The sequence below is a fragment of the Aedes aegypti genome, chromosome 3 (assembly GCF_002204515.2).
Source record: "Aedes aegypti strain LVP_AGWG chromosome 3, AaegL5.0 Primary Assembly, whole genome shotgun sequence".
Taxonomy (NCBI): domain Eukaryota; kingdom Metazoa; phylum Arthropoda; class Insecta; order Diptera; family Culicidae; genus Aedes; species Aedes aegypti.
Window position 1 is genome coordinate 45113715 of NC_035109.1, and position 22410 is coordinate 45136124.

The following is a 22410-nucleotide window of genomic DNA, read 5'->3' on the forward strand; positions in this document are numbered from 1 at the left end:
TGTTAGTTTATTAGTCATTAAATTTTTAGTTGCGTCCACTACCAGGGAGCTCACAATGCGAGCTCTTTGGTGTGGGGGTCAGTGGTGGGTATAAAAAAAAAAAAAATAAAAAAATAAAAATGTTTGGAATGATACTAATGTGCGGTTAAACGCGAAATCGTCCATAAAATGCTGAAATCTGACATGTACCATTCCGATTTGGATGAAACTGCGCAGATGTGATCAACTATTGTTTTCATTGCCTCCGTATTTGTCTTGGTTTGTTTGACGGATCATTTTGGAGGGATTGGTGGCGGCTACTTTATAGTTCTTGAACTGGTAAATGGCATCCTTAACCTCACTCAAAGTGGGGGCTGGTTAGTTTCCATCGCTCGCAGTACTGACGAAGGCATTTCCTCCGTTGTCCCGTCCCTCATTACCTGTGCTCTCAGCGCCATTCATGTGTTCGTCGAAGTGCTGCTTCCACCTTTCGATCACCTCACGCTCGTCCGTCAAAATGCTCCTATCCTTATCAGTGCACATCTTGGTTTGCGGCACGAAGCCGTTGAGGGATGCGTTGAGCTTCTGACAGAACTTACGTGTTTCTTGAGACCGACACAGCTGTTCCATCTCCTCGGACTCCGTCTCCTCCAGGTTGTTTTTTTTTTCTCCCGAAAGAAGCGGGTCTGATGTTGCCGTTTCCGTTTATAACGATCCACGTTCTGCCAGGTCCCTTGCTGCAGCATTACCGCTCGCACTGCATTCTTCCCCTCCAGAGTCTGCTTACATTCCTTGTCGAACCAATCGTTCCGTCGACTCCGTCCAACGTACCGACGTTGCTTTCAGCTGCATCGTGAATTGCTGCTCTCACTGTATTCCAGCAGTCTTCAAGAGGGGCTTCATCTAGCTCACCCTCGTCCGGTAATGCAGACTCGAGGTGTTGCGCGTATGCAACTGCGACATCCAAATGCTTAAGCCGCTCTAGGTCATACCGGGGCGGCCGTCGGTACCGTACGTTGTTAACGACGGAGAGTTTTGGGCGCAGTTTAACCATCACCAGATAATGGTCAGAGTCGATGTTAGCGCCACGATAGGTCCTGACGTCGATAATGTCAGAGAAGCGGCCATCAATCAGAAAGTGGTCGATTTGTGATTGTCTGCTGTGGTGATCTCCAGTAAGGAAGGCTGTGCTGGAAGTAGGTGCTACGAGTGGCCATATTCTTGGAGGCGGCGGAATCAATTAGTCGTAGGCCGATGGACGCTGAACTTTCCAATAGTCGGTCTGAACTTCTCCTCCTGGCCAACCTGAGCGTTTTGATCTCCTATGATGATTTTGACGTCGTGGCTTGGGCAGCGGTCGTACTCCCGTTCGAGCTGCGTCATCATCAGTGCTTCCGGAGTGAGGGCTGTGCACGTTCATTATGCTGAAGTTGAAGCGGCCTGTGAGCCTCAACTTGCACATTCTCTCATTGATCGGCCACCACCCGATCACGCGCCTCTGCATACCACCCATCACTATAAAAGCTATTCCCAGCTCGCGTGTGTTTCTCATGTATACCTGAATGAGCTAGTGTGCCATGCGACATTTCATATCGCAGCTCACAGAATATGTGAGACACGGGATGCGGATACGTACAAAATATATCTTAGTGAGCGAGTCTCATGAGACATCTCGTGAGGCAAGCTGATCTCAAGCTCTTGATATGAGGCGCGTATACATCATGTCTGGTTGCCGCAGCTATGGTAGATGGTATGGTTACCTCTAAACGTTCGCACCATTGATCCCTTCCAACACACTTCCTGCAACGCTACGATGTCGAATCCGCGATCCTTCAGCACGTACCGAGCTTCCAATCGCTAGTCCCTTTACGTCGCTGTGGTCGTCGCCGATTGCCCTGGTTCGTATTCTCTCGTTGATTATTCGTTGCTTGATTTTTTTAAGGCTGGCTTGTAGGGCTAAACACTAACCCCCAGAGGACCATTCCCCCTAACTGTTCGGAGGACCATAGTGCGCAGTTTAGCTTAGAGTCCTTCTCTGGCACTCAAACGATGATCAGCCGCTCCTGACATGGGGAACAGACGCTGTTGTGAGCCGCTCCTAACATGGAGTACAGACGCTCAAGGTTTGCAGAAGCAAGATCAAAAGGAGACCAATATGCGCGGGTTCATTCAAAGATCTGACTCCAATCCGCTTGCTCTACTTTTGCATTTCTTGGTTGGCGATTAGTCTTCGATAGGCCACTTAGCGCTAATTACACCGTGCCAGAGTAGCTGCCTCCTCGGTTCCGATACTGCATTGTCTACTTGTTCTTTACATGATGACCACGGCCATAGCCATCACAACCACCCACCTCTATCAGGGCTTCGGACCTGTAACTCTAGTTATCAATTGTTTCGAGTCCTTTCGGACATGCTATTATGCACTAGCGGTGTTCTGCGCAAGCCACACAAAATCTAAACTTAGGACTTTACAATTTTGGGCACCGTCAATCGCTCAAGCATACACAGCAGAAAATCATTTGAATAAATCATAAACCTATCACTTATGTGAACAACACCTGAAAGCGAATTATCCAATCTCTTTCTTTGGATAACGGATAAGAAGGAGACAACCCTTATACAATGGTTCAGGACTGTACCACCTACGAATTTCTCCTCAAGTCACGTTAAAAATTAAACCCTCACTCAAAATAATCATACAAGCTGTTTACAAAATCAGAAAACGCAAATTAATAATACACACAGTGACGTCCCGGAAAGCAACGATGACGACGACGACGACCACTGCCTACAGCTCATATGATGCTGATGATGATGATGATGTTGCAGATGTGTGATAACCGACTACCGACGAGTCACGCCGCCGAAACTGACCTATACTAAGTGGCAAAAAGTTTCTCCCGAACTGGCGACGCGCCGCTATGGCGAAGGTATACGAAAGGAGCGTACTGCATTCAAACCGATTCGGTCAGCTGATTCGGGTTTAATGGCCTTAGTCCAGCCTGCCCTGCCTCTCACACAGCTCGCAGCAACGCCATCGATCTCGTCTCCGACGACTGTTTTTTTTTTTTATTCGCAATGAAGTCAGGTTTTGTTTGATTCATGTGATTGGTGTAATTCAATTGTATTGCTTTATTCATAATGAGCATTAATATTTGGGGTTTATTTTTGTGCGCAACAGTTATTTGAGTACCGATTAAGGGCACTCAGATTGAGCAAAATACGGAAACATGTTGCGGAGACTCCTAGCGTCCAAACAAAATATTCTTATCATTGTTCACGGTAATTAAGTCGTCAATCAGCATGAAATTTGCTTAAAAATAAATATTTTGATTGTTATATTTAACCACGCAAATTTAATTACACCCTTATCAAGCTTATTTCGTTCTCAGGGCATACAGTAAGCGAAATAAAAATAGTACCACCCTGTTTTTCTGATCTTCATTTTAGAAGTGTTAGGGGTGAAGTGAACAAGCTGTCAAGTGTAAAATAATTGATTTAACCATTAAGCTACGAATTTTTCAATATATATTTTCAATTTCATTTAAACTTTGGAACTTTTCATATGTTTCAAGCCAAATTTTTCAAGTAAATCAAAATTTATTTTAGTAATACAACATTAAATTCTAACTAGAATTTTTATTATTTGACAGATACGTGTATTTCGAACAGAGCCTAGCCAATTAAATATTTTTACATATGTATATCGTGTGGCAGATTCGACGATACGCTATGCCCAGGGAATTCAAGAAAATTTCCAAACTGAAAAGATCCGTGAATCACTGAATTTTGCCATGCCATCGTATACTCCAAAACGCTTCATGAACTTATGTTTAATATGCACGCAGAATAATAATATGGAGTTGATTAAAAAATCACAGTTGTTAGAATCTACATGTTTTGGACGTATTGGGTTAATCAATTTGTTTGTTAGTTTCAATAAAGCCATATATATGAAACAACAAAACTTCAAGTAGAATACAATATTGTGATTCTGACATAGCCTCAAAGATTATATTTGTTGTTTAGACCAATAGGATTATAGAGTCAACAATCTTGAATGTTTGAATAAAAACAGTCGCCATTTTGCTTTTAACAAATGAAAACTGTCCGTCGCGAAACTTAGATGAAAAACAGCAGATGCTAATAGGCAATTATAAAAAGGTTTTAGTTTTCTGGGCCTTTGTAGCGGAATATGATGCAAAATCAGTTTTGTTAATGCTTTATGGAGGAACATTACAATATTTTATTATATTGGATAATAATTCATATTCGAAAAAAAAAATCCAGCAATTCACTTCATAGAATAAGTTTCGAGATTCGAGATTTTACCACCAGGCATGCGACTTTTGTTTCGTGAATATTTCAGGAGCATGACCATTTAAAAAATGGCGTCTTCGGCAAAGTTGTTTAGTAGCTCGGGCTGCTGAGATACTTGCAAAACAAATGTTTCATGCTCATTGGCGTCACCTGATGGCAAAAATTAGAATCAACTAGCTCGATCAATGATTGCCCTTGACTTATTGAACAACTTTATCGAAGATGCCATTTTTATAAGTGGTCAGGATTCTGAGATATCTGCAAAACAAAAGTGTCAAATCTGTTAGCTTCAATAATGATATCCCTTGGCTTATAAAACAACTTTTCCAAAGACGCCATCTTTTTAAATGGTCAGTCTCCTGATACATCATAAAAGCAGCAATATCATGTTCACTAGCGTTGCCTGGTGACACAGTTTTGAATCAACTGCCTCTAACAATGATACCGTTTTGATTCGAAATCCGGACACCTAAGCATCTAGGCAGCTTCAACTCAATATTTTTCAAGGAATTTCATATTATGGGATGAATTTTTTGGTTGAAGTATGCAAATTTGAATGCTTACTGCATATAAGTAGTATTTATTCTACCATAATAAAGTTTAGCTTCAACCGCATTACATTCATTCTTAAGCATTAACTGATTAGATAAAATTTACTATATCATACAGGCTCTAAGCTCTAAGTAGGTTCACATCTAAGAGTGGACTGTTCCTTCTTGTCTGAAATTGTTTAATTGGATTTTACAGTAGTTATTTTATATTTTTTATAGTTTTTTTTATATTTGCATCATAGCTTTATGTTGTTTGTAGAACGTGTTGGAAATTTTATACGCAAATATTTATTAAATTCTCCTAATTTATTGACAATTTCATAGTGTCCGGATTTCGAAGCAAAAGTGTCCGGGATTGGAAGCATGCATTATTCAGTGTCCGGATTTCGAAGCAAGACATCCCACACGTTTAGTGTTTTTTAAGTGGTTTATATCATATTACTCGTTATTTTTAATTCAATATTGCTTTCAAAAGACAAAATGTTTGCATCTCCTGTTTTCAATCAAATTAGTAGAACTGAGATGCAAATCGAATTCCAGAAGTTGAAGCTATATTCTGTTCCCTCCACTGGACGAGGATATACTGCTGAATAGCACTTTTTAAAAGTATTAATTCCTTACCTGTTTCTGCTCAGCATGGATTTGTTTACTTCCTATTTCAAAAAAAAAGAATAAAATATTTCCAATACCATCACTAAATGTAGTGCAGGACTAAAACATCCATTTGTGTTGAATTAAACACTTGCTCACTCACAGTCCATCACTTTTCCAAGACTTTTAAAACTTTCAGCCTCTATAAATCACTCATTAACACTCTTATAATGATTTTTTCATCTTCCTTCAACAATCACTATGAATGGAATGTTTGAAGCATGGGGTGTCCGGTTTGCGAAACGGTAGATTTTCATGCTTCAAAACCCGGACACCAGGTATTTTTGACAAATACTGGAAGCTTGTGCAGTTGTTATCACTTTTCACTGTTTACAAACATCACTATAAACAAGAATAATGTTCGGTTTTGCTCAATATCACTTAAGTTAACTTCAATACTCTGAAATGATAAGATTTGTTTTAGGTACAAATCTAAGGCTTCGACCTAACCAGCGGAAAAATTTACGCTCAATATGACACGAGTTTGTTTTTTCAGAGTTTAACAATCATTTTATCAGGTTACTATGATGAGAATTATAACACCATGTAGAACTTAAAATTAGGCATCGATTCGTATATAATTATTTAAAATTAAAATGCATATGCATGTTAAAATAGCTGAAATTGTACTGAGTGTCCGGCTTTCGAAGCGTCCGGGAATTCGATGCAAAACGGTAGTCCTTGAGCTACAGGACAACTTTGCCGAAGACGCCATGTTTCTAAGTGGTCAGGTTCCTGAGATATCCACAACACAATTTAATGTGCACTAGCGCCGCCTGGTGGTAAAATTTTGAATTTCTTGGCGTAAATAATGATAGATCTTGAGCTACTGAACAAGTTTGCCGAAGACGGCATCCTTCTAAGTTGTCAGGATCCTAAAATATCCGCAAAAAAAAAGTTTCATGCCCACACAAATTTTGCCGCCAGGCTTTGCTGGCGCTATTTCGGTTTTTTTTGACTCAACTAATGATAGCTGCGCTGCTGGTCGGCAGAATTCCGAAACTGAAAAATCACCGCATGTCAGCCCTGGATCTCCTAAACAACTTTGTCGAAGATGGTTTTTCTCTATTCAATCTAGGTTCACTTAAAAAAGGGTTCTTGAAGTGGGGAATTGTAAAATGTTTAATTGATATCTATTACAGCAATGACCCGATTTTGTCGACCCCTTTTCGCGGAGAACTTTTGGTTGTCACCGTTTCATTATTGATTTTTCTCAAAATTCATTACAAACCTGTTGAATTTACTCTGGATACGCATAACATATGGAAGAAATAACATTGATAAATTGCTTACATTTTGAAGGGGAGCTGAAAATAGTTTTTAAAACGGGGGTGACAAAATCGGTTCATCTATGTAATACTATTCTAAGGAGAGGGTGAGAAGCTTCACATAAATACATTTGGCATAATGGATGTTTCGCATAAAGCACTTTCATATAAAAAAGATAGCATTTTAAAGAAGGCTTATAATTCTCTTTATGCCAAACATGCATTAGGCGAAACGTCCACCCATAAAATTATGCAAAACGACCTTATGCGAAACGTCTTTATGCAAAACGTCACAGCCCCTCTTTAGAATTAATAGGAATTAATTAGACATTTTGAGTTCCCCGGATCATCGATACTTATCACGAATCAGTGGCCTGTTCACTTTTATTCATCACTGATTCATTAAATTGCGTTTAAAATGAAGCTCATCACATTAAGATAGACTAACTAACCATCCATCAATACCATTTATCAACGTTTTTTTTTCATCTATATATTCTTAAACAGATTTTGTTGTTGGGCAACACTAACATCATGCTTTGTTAAAACTATTATTAACATTTTGTTTAACAAAATTTAAAATTTTGTTGTTAAATTTGAACCTTGATACCTTTGATCATGGTTGACTTTCACTTAGTTGACAAAACACATGGGTTTAACTTTTCAGCACTTGGGTTATTCTGACATTTCGGAAGGAACACGAAAAAAAAGATACTCCCAAAATTTGAGTTTAAACGAAATCCCAGAAAATCTAATACTAAAATTGGGACAGGGCCTTAGGACCTTATTCACCTGACCATAAGAGAAAAAATATTGCTTTTCAATTAACTTGACTTAAATATAAGGATTTAACATGACAAAAGAAGATTTAAATAATTTTTGTCTAAAAATATTATTTATTTTATTCGTCATTTGTTCGAACGCACAGTGACGGGCTTCCCTACGAAGGTCAGACAAAACCTCAAATACGCCCCAAATGAAATTTGTCCAAATTAAGTTGTTTCATCTAATCGAATAAAAAGGCTACTATTACAAAAAAAAAATAGGTTTGTGCATAAACCTAAACTAGAGATACAAATTTAATTTTCTTTAATTAATTTCAGTTTAGTTGTAAATGAGTTATGGAATCGTACCGTCAAACGGGGTAACTTGCAACACTTTTTAACTTCAAAGCAATATGGATGAAAAATTTAAAGATTCAGATGAGTCAAAAACCATCTGGTGTCCTAGTTGCCACATACCATGCGATGTTTATTTTATTATAATTTGGTTTCCAGGAATCAAAAGAGACCAGAAACACACATTTTTTACGCTACTTCTGATGTGGGGTAACTTGCAACACACAGTGCTATCTAAGCTTAACTGTCGAAAACTAAACCAATCATGTGTTATTTCGACCATGCAATAATCTACTACTGTAAAAGTGTTGATAATAGTCAGAGAAAGATACTTTACTCCGTTAATTATTGATTGAATTATGAGTATTGCAAAAAATGTAGTACAGTTTTTTTTCAAAACCAGACAAAAATTTTAGCGCCGATTTTTTCACAAATGAATACAATTTTTAAGGTTATGCTTCTCAAATAAGTTTTTTACAGGGTAGGTGTACCAGTTATGGACATAGTGGTTCCCTATTTTGCCATGCGTGATTACTTTAATGTCTTCAAATTTTGAAAACTTTTGTGTGCTGTAGTAGTTAGATTTAAGTTATATCTTGATGTTAAAACATTCAAAGAGATTAAAAATGTGAAAGTTATCAAAATTTCACATATGGCCGAATAGGGAACCACTATGGCTATAACTGGTACACTTTCCCTACATATTTTTACCATAGCGCCGTACCATATATTGATTGCTATATCTTGAAATAGCCTCTGTTGGTATTTTTACATAACTTGAATCATATGTCATGCAGAAAGTTCATGATGGCAGATCTGCAAGTTAACTTTAATTTTTTTGAAATTATTAACTGTTTTAAAGATGCAAACGTGTGGTTGAGGTACAATTTTAACACGATTGTGCAATTTTTTTTTCTTTTTCATATGTTTGTGATTACAAGCGGCCAGAAATATTGAGCAATTGAGATTAAAATTACTGTTGCAAGTTATCCAATAAGGGTATTCAAAAATGTGGTTGATTTTTTTAGTGTTCAAGCGTGGAATTACCAAAACTTTTATTCAGTCCTTTTATACACTATTAAATACTGTAACTGATAGCAAATACCTCGCATGACCGTTTGTGATGTACTAGGAACGATTTTCAGTCTTGTTTTTATACGATCAAACGTGTATTATGATATTATACTCAAATACTTAAATCCTCGCCAAATTCTTTTATTTTATACCTAATGTCAATAAACGGTGTTATAAATTAAAATAATTTTGATCAATGCTACAGAAAACGTTAATTCGATTACATGCAAAGGTGTTGCAAGTTTCACCCCTGGTGCAAGATACCCCGTTTGACGGTATGCTGATTTGAATTATGTTTGTTTGTTTGTGTGTTTGAATGATGAATTAGATAAATTATAATGAAAACTGACAATTAAATATTTACCCTTAGCTTTGCCATAGGGACAATAAAAAACTATTGTACGTCTGAAAGTATGGATGATTTGCTGGTAGTGAGTGGCTCGTTTTCCAAAACACTTCACATAAAACGGACGAAGTTTCGAGAATTTACCAATATTTTGAAGTAAATTTGTAAAGAACATTTTTTACTACAAATAACAACTCAATCAATTAAAGATTATGTAGATATAGCCAAATTAAAGGCTTAAGACCATGCTTTCAAATTAAGCTTGTTGGGCTTAAATCGGTTATGATTTCGTTGAGATAAAGTTGTTTGAAGTTTGCGAGGGGAACCATAGTTGATGAATTTGTTTGCTGACGTTAGGATGCTGCCAACAATTGATTTTGAGATCATGAGTTTTCGAGATTTTTCCCGGCCATGCGCCACTGTGCAACGTTTCAATAATGGATATTCTAGTACCGTAATCCAGGGTATCATTGATCAGCGGGGTAACATTGATCGAAATGACCCATCTCGTAAAAAAATCGTATCATTATTTATTGACCAAACATTCCAAAATCACGAATTATGCTTCTCTTTCTTATATTCATTTGCTAATAGAAGTAAAGATTTTTGCGAAAATTGAGTTAACTTTATGCGTTAATTTGTCAACTTTTCGAAACAATGCATGTGCAATGCCAAAACTTTCATAAGTATGCTCAATAGGGTCCTAAAGCCCTGTCCCAATTTTAGTGCCAAACGATTAAGTTTAGGCCAAAAACACATGTTTACTCAATTTTCTAATGTTTTCCGTTGGTTGAAGCCCAAAAAATATTTTTTTAGATTTTGTCACATCCTTTGGCTTAAACTCAAATTTTGGGTGTATTTTGTTTTCCGTGTCCCTTACGAAATGTCAGATAGGAATAACCCCAGTGGTCGAACTAAAACCCCTGTGGTGTTTTTGTCGACTAAGCGAACGTCAAACATGATCAAAAGTGTCAAGGTTCATTTATGGACCAAATTTTAAAATTAAAGCTTAAACATGATAAAGCCATTATTTGAGCGGGAAAAATTGCTAAAGTAGTTACAGTAACATGCTTTTTCGCGTTATTAAATAAAAACAAGATTCCATTTTAGGACCCAATTAGGCAACATTAACGAATTACTGTTAAGAATGTAGATTTCCTTTAGAAAATTGCCTACTTTTAGGCGTATTTCGAGGTTCGAGGTGTTTTTTAATTTTAAAATAACTAAAAAAATAAATGACTTGTAAGCGTTTGGTCTTCATATTGGGCTTAAGAGTCCACGATTTGTAAGTAAGTAACGACATTTTCAATATTACCGAACGTTGTTTACACAGGTGATCAATGTTACCCCATATCAACTAAATCAAAAAATCGCTGAAAACATTTTTAAAAACATGCTTAAATCTTTCAAAAAATAAAATACAGTATATAGTCACGAGCTATGGGTGGCAGTACTTGTTTTAAAAATATAAAATTTGCAACATTTGCATTTGCAAGCAAAATATTCATGAAAAATTCAAAAAAGATCAATATTATCCCGGATTACGGTACTTTGAAATTTGAAGAATGATTGTGAAGCTGCCTCGTAGCATTTGTATTCACTAATGCTACGAGGCAGCTTCACAATCATTCTCACGAGGGAACTTCGCAATCATTCTTCGAATCTTATTTAGAATCCTCTGCAGAGCTTTCTCCCTGGTATTACAACAACTAGTCCATACTGGTATATCATACAACATGGCCGGCTTGAAAATTTGTTTGTAGATCAAAAACTTGTTCTCAAGACAAAGTTTTGATTTTCTGTTAATAAGTGGATCCTGGAAAGGGTAGTCCTATTTTTATTTCCCTGGGTGTAGTTGAGTTGGCAATTACATTTTTTGGAGACCCACTTTTTCCGTCGAGTGATTGCTTGCTGGTGGTTTAACGGGTTCAAGCTCTGCCGAAATTAAGGTAAACAGTCGTCCACCAAACTCGGTGCAGACTTACATGAGGGGGTACATCAGCATTACTGTTTGGCAGACGACTGTTGTGCCTCGAGAGAGCATTGTTGGTGCTGCTCGACTGGCTTTCTGTGCATCCGCCGCACAGAGGTACAGCTTTTTGAAAAGTTTTCCAGCTTATTAGTTTTAAATTGAAAACTAAAGTCAAGCATTAATCTACAACATGAAACAGTTAAGAATGTTTCTTCTTCTTCTTCACGTAATGTCAAACGTGGAGGAAGGAAAGTCAAGGAAATGTTCGTGACGGAAAGATCCTGAACCAACCAGGAATCGAACTCAGACACCTTCAGCATGGCGTTGCTTTGTAGCTGCGGACTCTTACCACTCGGCTAATGAAGTTGAGAACACATTCGAGAGTTTAAAATGACAATAAACTTAATTTTTGCTTCAAAAATTGACTATTTGTATCTCTACTAAAACCGTGCAAGTATAAGTTTCCATTGCTCAAAATAGCAAAATATTGAAAAGGTGGATTTTTGCCATGATTTTTTCAAACCAGGACCACCGTGCACCGCCCGGTCGTCGTTCGTTGGCTTTTTGGGTTACTTAATCTGTACGTGCATACGTGATGACCAGATGACCAGACTGCGGGTATCGACGACTACTATAAAACAACAACAAAGCATAAAAAAGTAAAGACTGTTTTTTTTTTGGGTGGCAAGAGAAAGGGTGGTCATTGAACCTGGGGGCACCTTATTCGCCGGCCGTTGTTGAGCCACCACCGGTCGAAGTCGTGGTCCAAATTTTAATAAGCCCAAATTTGGATTGGAACACCCGATTGTCTGCAACAAATCGGTGATTATATAGACTGAGCAGGTCTTCGCGGTGCGTCCGGTCATCATGGATGGGGTGCGTATTGGATTATATGCATGGAAGGAGTCCGGCAGGTGTGTTCACTTTCATTTTCGCACGGTTGTAACATACTTTGCCGTGATTGGAATTCTACCGATTGAACGCAGGCGGTGACTTTATTAGGTTGACCAAAAACCGTTTTTTGGAAATGTTGTATTTCGCGATAACAGTTTACACGTTACAGTTTCCGGGAGATTCTAATGTGTTCGGAGAAGACTAATAGGGGCTCTGCTATGGGCAATCAGAAGTTCTGGTAGATTTTTCTTGTACATAATCCACACTTCTATTAAGATATTCCTGGAATGTCAGAGCATGTTTTTTTTGTAGTTGTATTGATACAGCTTGTCGAAGTTAGAGTTTTTTTTTTATAGATACATATAAAGAATCCAATGCAAACACGAGGCATACGCTGAACAAAGTATATTGCAAAATTGTAATATTTTATACAGGTCTTAAAACATTGTTTCGAAAGCTTACTCGAAAAGCTATATAAGAAAAATAAAATGGAATAAAAGTATTTGTATTTTTTGTAGGCCCTATGCAAAGGTTTGTCTCTGGTGAAAATTGAAAAAAATATTGAAAATGGGGTTTTTGAGTAAATTAAAATTTAAGTTTTTTTTTGAATTTTTCATGAAAAACATTAAATATTTTCCAGGCTATATTTTTTTTTCTTGTAGCCCAAACGGTTCACTACAACTTTTTCATAGAACATTTTTCTCTGAAATCTATAGCTTCGGAATTATTGAGGATTTTGCCCTCTAATAGACTCACACCTAAATACTGTCACACCAAAATATTCTCCCACCATGTTTGCCATATATTGGATGGCGTCGTAGCTAATAAAACCAACAAGTAACGCACATGTAACGCATCACGTTGGATTGTACATTGAATGCGTGCTTCTATGAAAGTGCCATATAAACTGACGTGTGAGTATATTTTTTCCCACGCTGAAAATGTGTAGATGTAGATGTAGAAGATCTCTTTTTAGAGGCTTAGCCACTATTTTAATGCAAGGCTTTATGTTTAAAGGCTCTATTTTTAAGAAATCTTAAAAATAGAGACTTTTTTTAAGAAAGTTTTTTCACTGGTTCTTTAGGAATTTCTTTTCAGATTCCTCGAGAAAAAACTTCATAAATTCTGATAGTGAATTTTTTTCCATAGATTCTATACAAATTTACAATACCCAATTGCCTCAGAAGTCTATTCAATGGTTTGTCGATTTAAATTGATGATTTGACCTTTCTAACTACGATTTCCATGAGCTGTCCGGAATTCGAATCAAAGTGTCCGGAATACGAGGCAAAAGTGAAGAGGCGTCCGGAATAAGAATCATAAAAAGGCCACACCGCATAGCTAAGAACAAAAATTCGTATAAAATCATCATCTGAAAGTTTTTTATCTTGGTTTTATGGGAAAAATATGAAAACTACGAAAACTCAAATGTTTGTATTTATTATCGCGTGTGCCACTATAGGAAAACATGTGCCTATAGTAGCACTATTTCTAATTTCTGCACTAGGATGACGTCGTTGGCAAAATACTTATCAAAACAGTATTTTTACAAAACTTCTATATTTTTCCTTCAAAGTGTGGCTCAAAAGCTATCGTTTGATGTAAAAAAAGTTCTTAATTCATCAATTATTTATATCTGTGGGCTACGAATGTGCGGTTAGTGTCACCAGGCATTTAGCCGCATCGTGCTAGGGAGTGTGGGTTCGATTCCCGCTGCAGTCCGGAAAACTTTTCGAGAGGAATGTTTTCGGACAGTGCCACTGGGCGTTGCATGCTAGTCCGTTGTCTAGTGTGGTGCTTCCTTCAAAGGGCATAATGCCCACTGGAAGCATTAACGTGTCAGTGTCTTTTTATTTCATAAAATAAAAAAAAAAAAGTTTTTCTCAGTAGTGCGACTTTAGGAACAATAGGTTTACTATAGGCGCAAGGGAGCTCAAATTTTAAGCAAAACTAATTATTTCGATCAATTTTTGAACAAATTCAATCTGTGTATCAATGGTACTTAGATAAATAGCTCCTGACCTTCGGGTCAAAAAATGTTTTGAAGAGATTTATATCAAAATGGCCGTAAAAAGCCATATAGGGGACTGTTCACTAAGAGAACACCGACCCTAGGCAATTATGGGACTTGAAGAATTTTGTTATGGGGAACTCTTGAAATAAATCCTTTTGTCAGAATTTTAGAATAAATTCCCCAAGAATTCTTTAAAAAACGTATCAGTAAATTGATGAAGGAATCACTAGAAAACTCCATTCAAACAAGAACTAACGTTGAGAGATTTTCCATGGCAAAGTTTCAGAACGAATACGTTGTGAGAGTATCGGCATTATTCCAGGAGAATTCTCTGGGGGATCTGGAGATCTTGATAAGTTTTTGGACGAACTCCCGAATATATTTTGTAATTAGAAATATCAGTAAGATATTTTAAAGACGAAAACTTTAAATAGTACTTGGAGAACCTACTGAAAAAAAATCCTAGAGAACTTTCTTAAGAAATTCCTGATGGAATCAAATGGAAGGATTTCGTAATTAATTTACTGACGATATTTCGAGAAGATTTTTTTTTAGGTTTTTGGACGAATACTTGTACGAGTTTTTAGAATAATTGCTAGGGCATTTCAAGAATCATTACTGGATAGCTCTTCGAAAGAGTCGCTGGAAGAATTCATGATAAACTGCTGGAATAATTTATGAATTTCTATACTCCGGAAAAATTAAAGTATCGTAGGCAGAATGGTTTGAAGAATTTATAGTTGAATCTTCTTTATATCCTGGATAAATCACTTGGTGAAATTCTTGATCAAAGGCATAGAAGAATTCATAGATATATTTGAAAAAGGAACTATTGGAGAAATTCAAAATCCTTGAATTTAAAATCCCTAGAATCCGGAATTCTTTGGAAACAGTTCTTGGACGTATTCTGGATAAAATCCTGGAGGAATTATATTACAATTTCCTTAGAAATTTCTCAAGAAATCCTTGGGACGGGAATCTGTTAAGTCAATACTGATCAAATGTTTCTAGAAACTCTTGGAGCAATCTCTGAAATCGCTTTGAAAAAAAAAAATCTGGTGGAATCCCTGGAATTATTTTTGAGGAATATCTCAGAAGTTTTTATGCATGAATATCATGAGGATTAACTAGTGGAATTCCTACAAGATCACTGTCGCAATTAAAAAAAATCTCTAAGAACTCTATATTATTTAACTCCCGAAGTAATCTTAGGGACAATCTCTGGAGTAATTCCTGAAGGATTTCACTGGTTAAAATCTGAACGATAATTTGAAAAAAAAAAAATTCTAGAAAATCCTTTGAGAAAATACTATTTGAAATCATAAAGATATTGTAAACGGGAATCTTGGTGGAAGTTATGAGAAAACGTTAAATCATTGTAAACATTCCTGGAGTACTTATTTTCTTAAATTTCAGGAAGGCTTTTTGAAGAAATTTATGCTGGAATCTCTAAGGTAACTTTCATGGTTATTCTAAGGAGAACTCTACATTCGATTTTTTAGGGTTTTTAATTTTTAGGAAGTTTGTGAAAATCATAAAATGAACTCTTGAGAAAATCTTTGGTGTTCATTTTGTAATTAGTTAGCATAATTTAAGGCTTTTCTGCCATCAAGAATTTCAAAATCGAACAAAACACAAAATTCGGGAAATGTCAAAGAATTCTAAATTCAAGCTGTATATGGATCATTGCTTTCCAGAGCTACTCCGCCAGCTAATATATCAACTTACATGGCAATTCACTGGAAGCCCTCTCGATAATTTTAAGTAAACTAATGTATTTTTGAACAAGAATTGAAAACGAAGAACTATAGGCTCATTAACTGACATTTTTGTCATTTAACGACTACAGCAACATTATCAACATATCAACATAAGTTCCATCATGTTAGTCATAATTCTATAAAAGCTTTTTGGTCATCGTTTATTTCAACAGTTGATTTCACATTAGCGTTCGCATTTGAACGGCGTTCACATTACTTTCTTGAGGGCCCCTAAATGGAACACCGCATCGGGCCCCAAAAACCCTAGCTACGCCACTGCTCAACGGCCAAGCCGTTTAGGACTGATTCACATCGTTATCAAGTGATTAATATCTGATTCACTTTATGTTCTAGTACTTTAGGTACGATTCATTTAATTTTATAGTGATTCAAATCTGATTAACTTCATATTTGAATAATTCGTGTCTGATTCATTTCAATACAATTACACTGCGGAACACGTTTTTTCTCAAGCACCAAAATACCGCTATACACTCAATTAAGGGGCGTTGAATCCATTGCCGTTTTCAAAAATATTATAGCACGTCTAGTTCTTGAGATATTTGCTGTTGAAAATGCAAAAATTTACTATATCAGCCAACTTGCATGCAAGTTTGCCAGCTTGTATGGCAATTTAATTGCTTAATTTGTCACAGAATTTAAACTTTATGTGTATAACAATACATATCAACAAAGTTTATACTAATATCAATGCGGAAAAGTTATTTCTTGGTGGTTTGTAAAAAAGGTTGTACTTTCTCATATAAGACAAACGAAAAAAAAAAAAATGTATGGAGACCGCAAGCATGTTGAAAAAATCGGTTTAATCTAAATTTAATCGAACAATCTCAACCAAATTATATCTAAAATGAAAGTTGAAGTCCTATTATGCATGTTTGGTGGATTAGATCATAAAAAGTTTAATAAATCATACTCTAAATTTTATGTAAAAATCAATAAAAGCACTGTTTTAAGCAACTCTGGCGACCTGTAGCCAAAAATTGTGACGTGCTGGAACATTTCTGAGAATGGTATCAGATTCAGCAACCCCAAATCTACTAGGTACACATAATTTGATCCTTGAGACACGCAAACATGCCATTTTTGTTACACTGTGTTATTAATACAGCCGACTCTCCACATCTCGATGTTCTACATATCGATACATCTCCCTATGTCGATGATTTTTTCGGTCCCTTCAATCTGCATACATTTCACGCTCCTTATCTCGATATCCCTCTATCTCGATGTGTTTTTAGTTCCCGATTCTTGCTCCGCATGTCAAAATGTCCATTATCAAAGGTTACTAGATTTTAGGGATTCAGAACAATTTGCGAATTCAAAACGTCTGTTTGTTTTTGATTTTCCTGGTACCGTGATGAATCAAAACCCGGACGGTACCAATATCCGGACCAGGGCCGTATTTACGGGGGTCCAAGGTGGCCATGGCCCCGGGCCCCCGCAAAATGCGACTAAAATAATAATTATTGAACATTAAAGAGTTATAAGAAACCGACGAACCGGTGCCAACTTTTTGAATCACATCGAATTATTTGAAAATTTTAAATTAAAATGTATTAATAAATGTGTAATTATTTGACTTTATATCTAAATAGTTTGCAGGCTTTCATATAGTAAGCCCTATTGTTTTGGATCTTGTAGTTTCAGTTTTTTTTTTGTTTGGTACTCTTTTACATACCGTCAAACGGGGTATCTTGCAACAGGGGTGAAACTTGCAACACTTCGACACGTAACTGAATTGACGTTTATTTTAGCATTGAATTAAATTATCATAACTTATTCCGCCGTTTATTGACCTAAGATATACAACAGAAGATTTTGGCGAGGGTTTAGATATAGTTTCTTTTTTGGTTGGTTTGCTAAAGGTGAAAATAATATTACACATTGGATTGTATGAAATTAATGCTGAAAAACGTTCCTCGCACCACACAAATGGTAGAATTATGTCATTCGAGGCATCTGCTATCAGTTACAGTACTTAGTAGTGTACAAATTAACAATATAAAAGTTTTGGTAATTTGATGTTTAAACACTTTGAAAATTCAAAAACGTTTTTGACTACCCTAGTGGGGTAACTTGCAACAGCAATTTTGATTTCAATTGTTTGATATTCCTTGTCGTTTGTCTTCGAAAACACATGAATAGGCAAAATTAAACATATATTTGTTCAGTAACATTCAATTTTTTGTATCACATTCAATTCAATACACGTTTGGTATAAATGTGTAATTATTTGACTTTATATCTAAATAGTTTGCAGGCTTTCATATAGTAAGCCCTATTGTTTTGGATCTTGTAGTTTCAGTTTTTTTTTGTTTGGTACTCTTTTACATAAATCTAAAAAATAATTAATATAAAAATATCCAATATTAATCTACATACACAGCAACAGAATGGTTTTTTGTATGTCATGGAATGGCTTGAGAATGAGTCAGCGGATTTGCCTGATTCTTGCACAAGTTCTTGATGTTTTCCGACGTGTTTCTGTGTATAAAAACTCAGGATATGCATCGTGAATGTCGGAAAAATGACAATGAATACAACTGTCATTTTGTATGGAACGTTTCATGGCGTTTTCAACAGCCTATTCGATGGCAAGAGTTTGTCGGGTCCACTAGTTTGATTTAGTTTTAATAAGTCACATTGAAAAAGTAAGTGAAAGTGACATTTCAGTTGATTTTGAGTTAAATGTACTGGAAAATTATACTTTTTTTCCATTTCAAAGTATATCATTGTTTGTAGCAGATTGTTTTTTTTTTTTGCTGCCATACGATTTGTATTACATTATTGCTGGAAAACTTCAGAAACGTTTTTCTAGAAAATACTTTTATCTCTTGCACTTAAAACGGGTCAAATCTAACTTCTGGTAATTAGAATCGAAGACAAAATAAAGCCTTTCATGTCCTTTGCCTAGGGGGCCTTCCTTAGCCGTGTGGTTAGAATCCGCGGCTACAAAGCAAAGCCATGCTGATGGTGTCTGGGTTCGATTCCCGGTCGGTCCAGGATCTTTTCATAATGGAAATTTCCTTCACTTCCCTGGGCATAGAGTATCATCGTACCTGCCACACGAGATACGAATGCGAAAATGGCATCTTTGGTAAAGAAAAGCTCTCAGTTAATAACTTTGGAAGAGCTCAAATTAACACTAAGCTGAGAAGCAGGCTCTGTCCCAGTGAGGACAGTTGCCCAAAACTTTATGGTATAGTACTAAGGAACCGAATATAGTTCAAGAAGTGGTACCATTTCTTAGGTCGACTACTATGATTTCATTTTGTCTTTGTTAGAACCATATCCAAAACATTAAGCATAAAATTTATAAGGAAAATACAAATGCAATAGCATCAAAATTGTTTTCTGGGAAACAGGCCCCCACAAGACTCTGGCCCTGGGGCCCCCACATTTGTAAATGCGGCCCTGATCCGGACACTGATAATATTGATTAAATGAACGAAAAGTTGCATGTTAATATGTTAAATTTTGTGCTTCACTTTTACCTTTAACATTATTTATCATTTTCATGAAACATGTGATCTAGTAATCATTGCCAAACAATTGCTAAAAATAAAAACTGAAAAGTTGTTCCAGTCAGACACTTTTTCTTCGCAGTGCAAGTTGTTCTCGGTAAGCGTCGATGGAAGCTCCGTCAAGTTCGGATTGATAATATTGTGATTAATTTCAATTATTTGAATGGAGTTTTTAGTATTAGTGCAAACGGGACTATACATTAACAATACAGTGACACAAAAATGGATAAATATGGTGAAAATACTACTTTATAAGTGTTGGAATAGACTGTCCGGGATTGAAGACCAGTGGCTCGAAATCCGGACGAGATGAAATGTTCCTCAATTTGCATTTGTTAAAGAACATTTTTAAAGTAATATGAAGAGAAACTTTGGAAGCTATTTCAATACAAGTGTTATGTTACGTGTTCACTTCGTTTTAATTTAAAATGAAATGTGCGATTTATGTATTGCTGCAGATTAAAGACACAAGCGTCTAACCGGATTTCTATGACTTCGATTGATGTAATGAAAACACTAATTTACATACATTTCACATTTTGTGAGCAACGTAGAGTGAATGAGTGCATCAAAAGCGTAACAATGTGGAGTTTTATTGGATTAAGGTAAGCCTATTATCTATTTTACACAAATATTTCATTATGTAATTCTGCTGTCCGGATTTTGATTCACAAGTGTCCGGATTGCAAGACATGGCTTGTTCCAAGTGTCCGGATTTAAGGACAAGACAAGCATAGTTAATTTGACTATTCAAACGATAAAATCTTCATTTCCAATCAAACACTCATTATCGTCACTTAGACAAGATGTGAATGAATTTGTAGCAGCACAGAACATTTATATATTTCTAGAAAAAAAAATCTATTAAAATTAGAATTTGATCATTGGTCCCTGCTTAAGCGTCCGGGTATTGATGCAGCACGGTAACGGAGTGATTTTCGCTAAAGTATTCATTAAAAATTTGTACTATGTCTCGATTTCTCCCTATCTCGATGGTCCCTTCGATATCGAGATGTGGAGAGTCGTAGGTATCATCTTTATTAAATTGATTTTCAGCCCTACGGCTGATCCATCTCCGTATAATAGAATAATTTAATTTTTAGGTAATTGAGATCTGATTCACTTTTAAACTTTTCACGCCACGACTAAATTATGTGAATTTCAACTCATCTGGCTAGTTCTTCACTCATGATTCAAGTCTGACTTACAGATTATATGGTCGGTATTCAAACAGACTGGATCAAGTGGTTTTTTATGGTTCCAGAAAAACGTGCCCCAAATATTCTTAATATTAAAATATTTGCATTATTCGTTGTAATTATGGAACTTATATATTTGATGATACATCTGTATCAAAATGGCATAGGAAAAATAAGAATTGATGGAGTTCTCATCGTATCTTTATAACGCCAAAGATCTGATCGCCAAAATAAACTGATTTCATTCCGAACAATTTAAGCTAGTATTTTTCGGCTGTTTCTTGACAAAAATTTAATTTTTATCATATCAAAATTGGACATATTTGTTTATTAGGGAACAAAGGTACACTATAACAAAGTTAACTATTTTTTTATGGAAACTGTCATACGCTGGTATTATTCCTATCAACATTGTATAAATTATCAATTGTTATTATATTTTTTTCTTATGAGATACTATGTCAAACGTTGCTTTCTTTTCATACAAAATTGTAAAACAAGTGTAGCTGATATTTAAGGGGCTAGAAGCAAAGAGGTGTAAGTGACAAATATATGCTTTTGAGAAAAACTAGTTTAAAATATCTTTAGCCAGTTCTAATTTCATACAAACTGTATGGAAAACAAAACAAAAGCAAGTAAATCTTCTACGAAATAATACGGAAAAATCTCCAAAAAATACTGCGGGAAAGTCAGGAAACAGTAAAATTTTTCAGTTTACTTAACTCAAAACCAATCAGTCACCAAGTGTCACTTTCATCTCTTCGCCTTTGGGCTCCTCAAATGTAAATCTCACTCATGAACATGTTAGTTAACCGCAATCAGTAGCATTAGAAATTTCGTCTTCTAAAACATTTATAAAAAATCGTTGTACATTAATTTATATCAAAATGCATGATTTAACATCAACAGCCGTAATAACATTCATCCCAGAGACTAGGTTCAACAACTCTAGTTCTAACCAGTTATCTACGATTTCGCGCTCTGAAATGACCACTGGATCCATTTATTCGATAACGACTACGTATCGCACTGTGCGCGCCCTTTGGGGCGTGTCAAGCCCATCGAAATGCATCCAGCCAGCACTACTATTGCGACATTACCGAACGTTAAGCTCCACATCAAATCGCATTAGATTTGCATCGCCGGCTTAAATGCATAGCTCCCGGACTGCAAAGCGCTGATACGCGTGGCACTTTTAGAACTCGTTCATGATTCACAACTTGTTCCGGAGAGACAATGTACGGCTCTGTGCTTCCCAGAACATGCTGCAGATATTTCGGTACGAAAACAGTATCTCTGCCAACCTGTTATCACAAAGTATTGTCTTCTTTCTTCGAACGACGCCGAAAAAAATCAACCGATAAGACCATCGACAGAGTTCGCGCACGTTTTTCGATCCAGAAGATGCACATTAGGGTAGCCCATAACAAACCACGAGAACTCTAAGTTACACCCCCGTAATTTGTCAATTTAGACCCTAGAAACTTTTATAAAAAACGGGGCCTTCCTTAGTCAAGTGGGTAAAGTACGCGGCTACAAAGCAAAGCCATGCTGGAGGTGTCTGGGTTCGATTCTCGTCGGTCCAGGATCTTTTAGTAATGGATATTTTCTTGACTTCCCTGGGCATAGAGTATCATCGTACCTGCCATACGATATACGAATTCAAAAATGGCGACTTTGGCAAAGAAAGCTCTCAGTTAATAACTGTGGAAGCGCTCA

General features: G+C 36.3%; 2 protein-coding genes across 2 annotated transcripts in view; one reads left to right on the plus strand and one right to left on the minus strand.

The window, feature by feature from the left end:
• Window positions 1–22410, plus strand: part of LOC5575629 (transport and Golgi organization protein 2) — a 208179-nt gene that overhangs the window by 40519 nt on the left and 145250 nt on the right. The window lies entirely within an intron of this gene.
• Window positions 1–22410, minus strand: part of LOC5568146 — a 42055-nt gene that overhangs the window by 18582 nt on the left and 1063 nt on the right. The gene's annotated exons all lie outside the window — the stretch shown is intronic.